Here is an 8,172-nt window from a genome sequence, read left to right on the forward strand (position 1 = left end):
AAGTGGATTTCCTATCTATTCTTGAGACTAAAAGGTTAATTCTTTATCAATAATCTGAAAAGAATCTAGTCATAAAGTGCTCATAACATAGTCAATCTTGAAATAACAATCTTTAATAAGGGCTTAACGACCCATCCATCAAACTCATGTTAAAACATCATAATATTCATGCTTGGTAATGTAAACATTTATAAATCAACTTTAAGTCTAGAAATTCCTATGATATGCATGAAAATATAAGCGTAAACATGCAACTCAACTCTTAAATCACTTGAAATCTCACAATCTTATAAATAGCAATATTGGGTATAAACCCTAACTTTAATTTCATGGGAAATCACATAAAAATTCAGTAAATTTGTACTTAAAATATGTTTGGGGCACAAGGATGAAAGGATTATCCTTGTTTAAAAATTCCATATACCTTGGTAGATGATTAGATGGAGAAACTTGAATTATTGATTCTTATTTGAGTTCTTGAAGATGGATTCTTGATTATCTTGCCTTGGGAATCCTTAATTTGGAGCTTTCTTGGAGAATCTATGGAGGATTTTTGATTTCTTGGAGAAGAAGCTTTGGAGCTTTAGGGTTTTTCTTTGAGAGAGAATGGATGAAATTGGGCATAAAGTGCTTAGAACAGGCTTAAATATTACGTTTCGATAGATTGGGGGCTTGGGATTTGACCAAAATACCCTCTTTAAACTTCTAAACGAAACTGGAAAATGTAACATTTTTCCAAACTGGGCGGACTCCACGATGCGGAGCCATCGCGGTGCCCCTTTGGACTACCATTTTGGCCACTGGCGTGACGTGCTAGTATCACGTTGGGCTACAAGATTTTGACATTTGGGAATTTCGACCTCTCTGAAATGCGCCAACATTGTGAAGGGTCCACTAAAATTGGAAATTATGAAATTGTTCTTCACCGTGATGCGGTGGTTGCTAAGGTGGGATATATTAACTTAAAAATGCTCTAACTCCTCAACCGAGTGTCGAATTTGGGTGATTTTGGTATCGATGGAAACCTCATTCAATTTCCCACACAATAGAAAGTCTAAATCTAGAAAATACACATGACATTAAAGGTATTCATATTTGAAGAAAATCTTTGACATTCTTGAGATGGTTTTAAGTTAGGAAAAGTGTGGAGTATTATAGGGTCCCTATCTCATTCTCGATCTCCTATGTAGCCTCCTCTACTGGGTGGTGTCTCCAATAAACCTTATCACCTAGAATTTCTCTAGTGTGCAACCATTTGATATCCCTGGCTAATATGAACACAGACTCCTCAACAAAGGTCAACCGTTCATCCAACTGAACCGAGTCTCATTTGAGCACATGGGATGCACATGGAATGTATTATCGCAACATAGAGATATTGAAAGCTGAATGAACAATAGTTAAATCTAGGAGAAATTCTAATCAAATGCCACCTGTCCAACTATATGACGGATATCAAAAGGTCCAATATTTCTAAGGCTAAGATTACCTTTACTCCTGAACCATATCAGACTATTCATGGGAGATACACAAAGGAATACCCGGTCACCAACTCCAAATCTCAAGGAACGAAGTCTAGAGACTACATAAGCCTTCTATGTACTTTAAGCTACCCTCAACCTATACTGAATTGCCTTGACTTTATCCAGTGAATTCTGAAGCAAGTCAGTACCACGGGGTCTAATCTCAGAGGTCTTAAACCAACCAATCGGAGAATGATATTATCTGCCATATACAGTCTCAAATGGTGTTATCTTAATACTCGAATGGAAACTATTATTATACATAAACTCTGCCAAGGCTAAGCGTTGCTACCACTGACCTCCAAAATTTATAACATAAGATCGGAGCATATCCTCAAGACCTTAATTAGTCTACTCTAATTATTTGCCAGTTTAAGGGTAGAAGGCTATACTAAGATCTACCTAAGTACCCAACTCCTCCTAAAAATCTATCTAAAATATCAAAGTGAACACTGAGCCCATGTATGAGATGATAGATATAAGAACACCATGTAAACAAACTATCTCCCACAGATAGATACGGGCTAACCTCTTGGTATTGAAGGATATTTGAATACGAAGAAGTGTGCCGACTTAGTTAAATGGTCCATAATGACCCAAATAAAATTAGAACTATAGGAAGTGAGAGGGAAAACCACTAAAAAAGTCCATGGTAATCCACTCCTACTTCTACTCAGGAATGGGCAACCTCTGAATAAAGCCACTAGGTCTATGATGCTCGATCTTTACCTGTTTACAACATAGGCAACAAGATACAAAGTTCTCCATATCTCTCTTTATACCACCCCACTAATAAAGTTTCCACAAATATCTATATATCTTAGTTATACGTAGGTGAATAGAACATTTAGAGTTGTCAGCCTCACACAAAATCAACTGAATCAAATATCCAACTCTCAAAGCAAAAATGCATCCATCAAATATCAAAACACCCTTCGAATCAATGGTATCCCTCTTGGACTCACCACTTAACACCTTGTCATAGATGATGTAAAGTCTCATATCCTCAAAATGACGACTCTAAATCTTCTCAAATAAAGTAGAACTCACTCAGCACTAGTAAGAACCCCCCTAGGGTATAAAATATCAAGTTTTACCATTAATTTGGCTAAGGACTAGATGTCCCAAGCCAATAGCCTCAAAGAAACTGAGATAGAATCCAAGCTACCCATACTCACTGCCTTCTATCTTACAGCATTTGTTACCATATTTTCCTTGCTCAAATGATACAAAATAGAGATGTCATAATCCTTAAACAACATCATCCATCTATGCTACAAAGAATTAAGCTCTTTTTGGGTTATAAGATGTTTAAGACTATGATGATCTATAAAAATCTGACAATGCACTCTATAAAGATAATTCTTCCAAATCTTAAGCGTGAAAACTATCGCAGCCAACTCCAAATCATGAGTGGGGTAGTTGCATAGATGAATCTTTAACTGCCTCAATGCATAAGCAATAAATCAACCCTACTGCATCAATACGCAACCCAAACCAACACTAAAAGCATCACAATACACTATAAATTCCTCACCCTCGATATAAAGTGCCAATATTAGAGATGAAGTAAGGAATCCCTTAAGATTTCCAAAGCTCAACTTGTACTCCTCGAACCATCAAAAAATAACTTCTTTTTAGGTCAATCTGTTCATTGAGGTTACTATAGTATCAAACTCTCAATGAATCATCTAGAGTAATCAGCAAAATCAATAAAGCTACAAACATTATATAGAGATGTGGGTCTAGCCTAATTATGGCTAGCCTCAATCATCACTGGATCTACCATAATATATTGTTAGACACCATGTTCCCATGGAAAGTCACTAATTCAAGCCAAAATTCACACTTAGATAATTTGGCAAAAAACCTATGATCCCTTTAAGTCTAGAGCACAATCCTTAAATGTTGAATTTGCTCCTCTTTACTCCTCAAATACACAAGGGTATTATCAATGAAAAAATGATAATGGAATACAAATAAGGCCTAAATATGTGATTCATGAGATCCATGAATGCGGTTGGGGCATTGGTCAACCCAAAAAACATCACAAGGAATTCATAATGACCATAATGGGTTCTAAAAGATGTCTTTAGGGTATCTGCTCAAATCCTCAACTACTGGTAATAGGACCTTAACTCAATATTAGAGAACATCGTTATTCCTCAAAGCTGGTCAAATAAATTATCAATGTGAAACATCAAATATTTATTATTTAGTGTCACCTTATTAAGCTGCATGTAGTTAATCCACATATGCAAAGAACCACCCTTCTTCATTATAAATAATATAGGAGATCCCCAAGAGGACACACTCAGTCTACTGAAACCCTTACCTAAAAGATCTTGAAGCTGAGAATTCAACTTCTTAAGAGAATAAACTAGTCACATGTTAAATAGTTTTTTGAACTAAGGCATTGGCCTAATGAATATGAATAGTTGGTGAATAGTTTTGTGAAGGCTTTGTTGGCCATGTAATGATTTAAATGGGAACCGTGGTAATTTAATTAGGTAAATGGGTTTGATTCCCTAAACACTAACTTGATTTACTTCTTTATTAGACAATGGGTTCGAGTCCCTAATGAATGGTGAATTTACTATTCAGTTGCACTCAAAATTCATGCACTTTACAATGATTCGAATGTATAAATGAGAAAATTATGATTAAAGGCTCTAATTTCCACATTTTGCAAGCATAACAGGCATAAGATAGAAAGATGTGGATTTTAGCTAAAAAGAATCAAAAGGAGAAAAGAAGTGAAGTAGAAAGACTTAAAGCAGAAACAAGCCTCAATTACTGCAATCACGGTTTGAGGTCCGTAATTGCATCTAGTTAAGACATGTCAATATATTGTGATCATGAGTGTTGATCGTGATTGCAGGCAAGTGTTAGCAATTATGGCCTAGTGGGTTTAATAATCAAGGAGAGTTCAGTCAAAAGACATAGTTGATTCCAATTCCCATATAAGGCATAATTCTCTTTCCCTTAGGACATTATGCAATAGAGGAGAATTGAAAAATTAGAAAACTGGTGAACCCTATAATTTGGGAAACATTTGTGTAGTTAAAATTTCAAGTTGAAATTGGTCAAATTGAAATGTAAAGTGAATATATTCCTTATCCTCCATTGTTATAGATACCATGAATGAATTTTTTGGTATATTTCTTCTCTTTTGTTTCATTAGTAAATAAATTCTCTATTCTTGGGATTATGTTGAACTAAGGTGCAATTGTGTTTGGGTGATGATATGTTTGTGTAATTCTTAGTTGTTGAGTAGGGATTCCATTATTGCTTTGTTTAAATAAGTTGGGATTTGTGGTTGAAATTCCCAAATACCCAAAATAAGTTTGTTGGGTGAAAACCCCAAACTCTTAAAAGCTCACATCATTCTTGAAAAAGGGATATGGGTGAACTTTTGGGAACCCATAGCTTCCTTGAAAGAGGCTATAGGGGCCAAAGAAATAGTAAACAATTGTGAATATAGCTTACTTTCCTTTACCATCTTCAAAATAAGGGTATATGGAGATTAGGTTGTGTCATGAGCATCTTCTAAGAAATAGGGATGCCTAATTGAGGTTTTAGGTGGCTTTTATTGATATACTCATTAGGTACTAAAAAGAGTCAAGAAGTGAAATCCTTGAGGCCTTGTTGACTAACCAGCCTCAAGGACTCTTAACCTATCCTACCATGTTATCAATAATTAGAACTTATACCAAACCATAATGATCTCATACACAACTTGCCCATAGGTAGACATAATCACAATATCCCTTAGAAAATTGAATTCTAAAATAAAAGTATTATTATAGTGTGTTGCATGACTTGATATTGATAACATCCTATTCCAAACCAACCCCCCTTCCCCCCATATACATATACTTTATATTATATTTTATGTTATGTACACTTTTGGTATCTTTTTAGTAATCTTGACACCCATAGGACTCAAAATCTAAATCTCTCTCCTCATGGATTTGACCTCAACAAAAGTTAAGCCATTGACAACAATCGTTCTCTACCAATTTAGATGGTATAGGTGAGCATTATTAAAAATAGCGTCATTGTCGGGGAACAATTTGGTTTATTGAGTTAGTCTAAAATTTTAGCCTACTTGCTTGGATTCAAACTTGTAAATATTTGTCTGTGATTTTCTTTTTTTTCTTGTGTTAGATAGATTTTTATTTTTTTGTTTGCTTGTTACGATGGAATCTTGGGATGAATGTAAGTTTTATGGTTTGAAATCTTATCTTGATGATCCATTCCATATTGTGAATGACCTCACTTTTGATGATATTCTAGATATACTCCCCAGTAAGAGATGTATACACTATCTCGATCCTATTCAGAGTATGATTGTTCTTTGTGTGGTGGTCTGGATGGACATTGGAGTGATTGCTCAAATGCCCCTCCCCTTGTTATGCTAACCCAAATGCTAGTTTTTCTTATGAGTTTGATAGATCTCATAAAGTGATAAAGGAAGAACAATATGTTGGGTACAATAGTATTGAAGAAATGCTTCAAACTATTTTGGATTGAGCAACTATAATGGAGGAGGATGTTCATGACTTGTATCAATCCATGTTAGCATTTAGAAAAGAGAGTGAAAAAAAAGAAGTAGGTGATAGGATAGATCTTTCAAGTACGATGAATACACCCAATCTTCAAAATAAAGACAATAAGGAAAATATGTCAAGCCATGTCATGGATGTCAATCTTGATAATTAAGAAACCTCAATGGTTTCCCAACCAACTGAACCAAATATGAGAAATGATGCCAAGATTGATGAAATGGCACTAGAGCCGAAAGAAAAAGCCAAACAAATTCTTTGTGAAGGCTCTAGTTCAATTTGGGTTTAGAATATCGAGAAGGATACAACTTCAAAATTAGGAGGAAGACCTCACTCAAACCACTTTTCAACATTATGCTTGGTGGATGTGATGAAAGTCAAATCACCCAAGCAAATGATGAATTTTGGAGAGCAGGAGAAAAATCCTTATATTTTTAAGCTTGTCATTCCAAAAGGGATAAATGAATCTCCTAATATAAAGGCCAATAAATGCAAAATGAGATGTGCAACAAGTGAATTCTTGATGTTTTCATTGATACCCAATGATCCTATTAGGAAGTTTAATATGAAGTTCAGTAAAAGGTTCTAGTCTTCAATATGGCGAGACAGAAAATATTTCATTATGTCCTTACCTTTTCCTAAAGTACCTCAAAGATGTATTGATCTAAAGCTGGTCCATCAATTCAAATCTTCTAAATAGAGACATAAATGATAGTCAAAAGATGGCATGCTGCGAATTTAACTAAGGTGCTTCTTGGGAAACAGCCTAAGGAATTTTTCTTGATGTATTCTAATGTTTTTTATTTAGTTTTTATCTTGCTTTTGGATATTTGTAGGTTATTGCACAAGTTGGGATGGGTACCTCAAGAATGAAGCACCGGATAAGTGTATTGGACTTTCTTTTTATCACTTTACTCTCTTTAGTAAGCTTACAAGGTATGATCTTTAAAATACAAATAATGATCACATTCCATGGTTTCTTTTGGTTTGAATTTAATTCATTTGAGCTTAATTTTGTAGAATGTGGTTCTTGGGATGAAGATTTTTGAATGTATGCCTTGTCTAAAATGCTAAATTGTAAAGTTCTTATTTTCATACACTAGTGCACACCGTGTGTTTGATGAAACACCTACTTTATGTTTGTTTGCTTTATTGAGTGGTGGGTAATTTTATTTGGTTAGTATGATTACAAGTGGTGTGTTTGGTGATAAATTGGTGCATTGGGCATGTTCACATGTGTTGTTGTTTTATCTATTCAAGCTCTTACTTTTCATGCAAACCACATGTTTGTTAAAATGTCAATAAGAGAGAAATTCATTATATCTTTGTAAAGGTTAATGTACACTTTCTTAGGGCTTTTTGGGATCATTTTTTGAGTATAGATTTGAGTCCAATCGGTCTTAAAACTGGGTTAACCATTGGTTTTTCTTTGAAGTTGTGTATGAATGTTGTGTATGGTGTGATTGATTAATTTTCTTATTATAGCATCTCCAGGTGAAGTCTAAGTAACCCGAGAGATGAATACTTATCTTGCCCTATGATAGATTGGGTGACACCATTCTTAAAGGTATAGGGTCGTTTGTGTTTCTATTTGTGCCATGAGTGTTTTATGAGCTAAATGGACACTATGTTAAGTTGTGAGAAAAGAATCCCATGAAGTTAATGATAATGTTGCCTTTCATTCACCTACATTTTTCTTTAATTGTTCAGGAAGAGGAAAAATTTCAAAAATACTTTTGAAATGTTATTGGAAAGAAATTAAACTGGTTAGGAGATTAAATTTTTGCTCTATGCATACGATTCTATGTTTGGTGAAATTTTTGAATAATTCTTTTGTATATGTGTAGTCTAGAACTTACCTCGAGTGTGTTCCAAACAAAATTCTAGACAAGCTTGGTTTGGAGAATGACTCGAGGCCATTTTTGACCCTTCACATAGCAAAATTCCCAACTTAACACCGTTCCCTAGTTAGCCCCTATGAAACTTTATGACCATTTTTCTTTCTTTTTGTGATGATAACCTTTCTAAAATACCTAACCTCTTTTAAAATCTTTCTTTTGGCACATAACCTCCTTTGATAC

The sequence above is a fragment of the Capsicum annuum genome, chromosome 10 (assembly GCF_002878395.1).
Source record: "Capsicum annuum cultivar UCD-10X-F1 chromosome 10, UCD10Xv1.1, whole genome shotgun sequence".
Classification (NCBI taxonomy): Eukaryota; Viridiplantae; Streptophyta; class Magnoliopsida; order Solanales; family Solanaceae; genus Capsicum; species Capsicum annuum.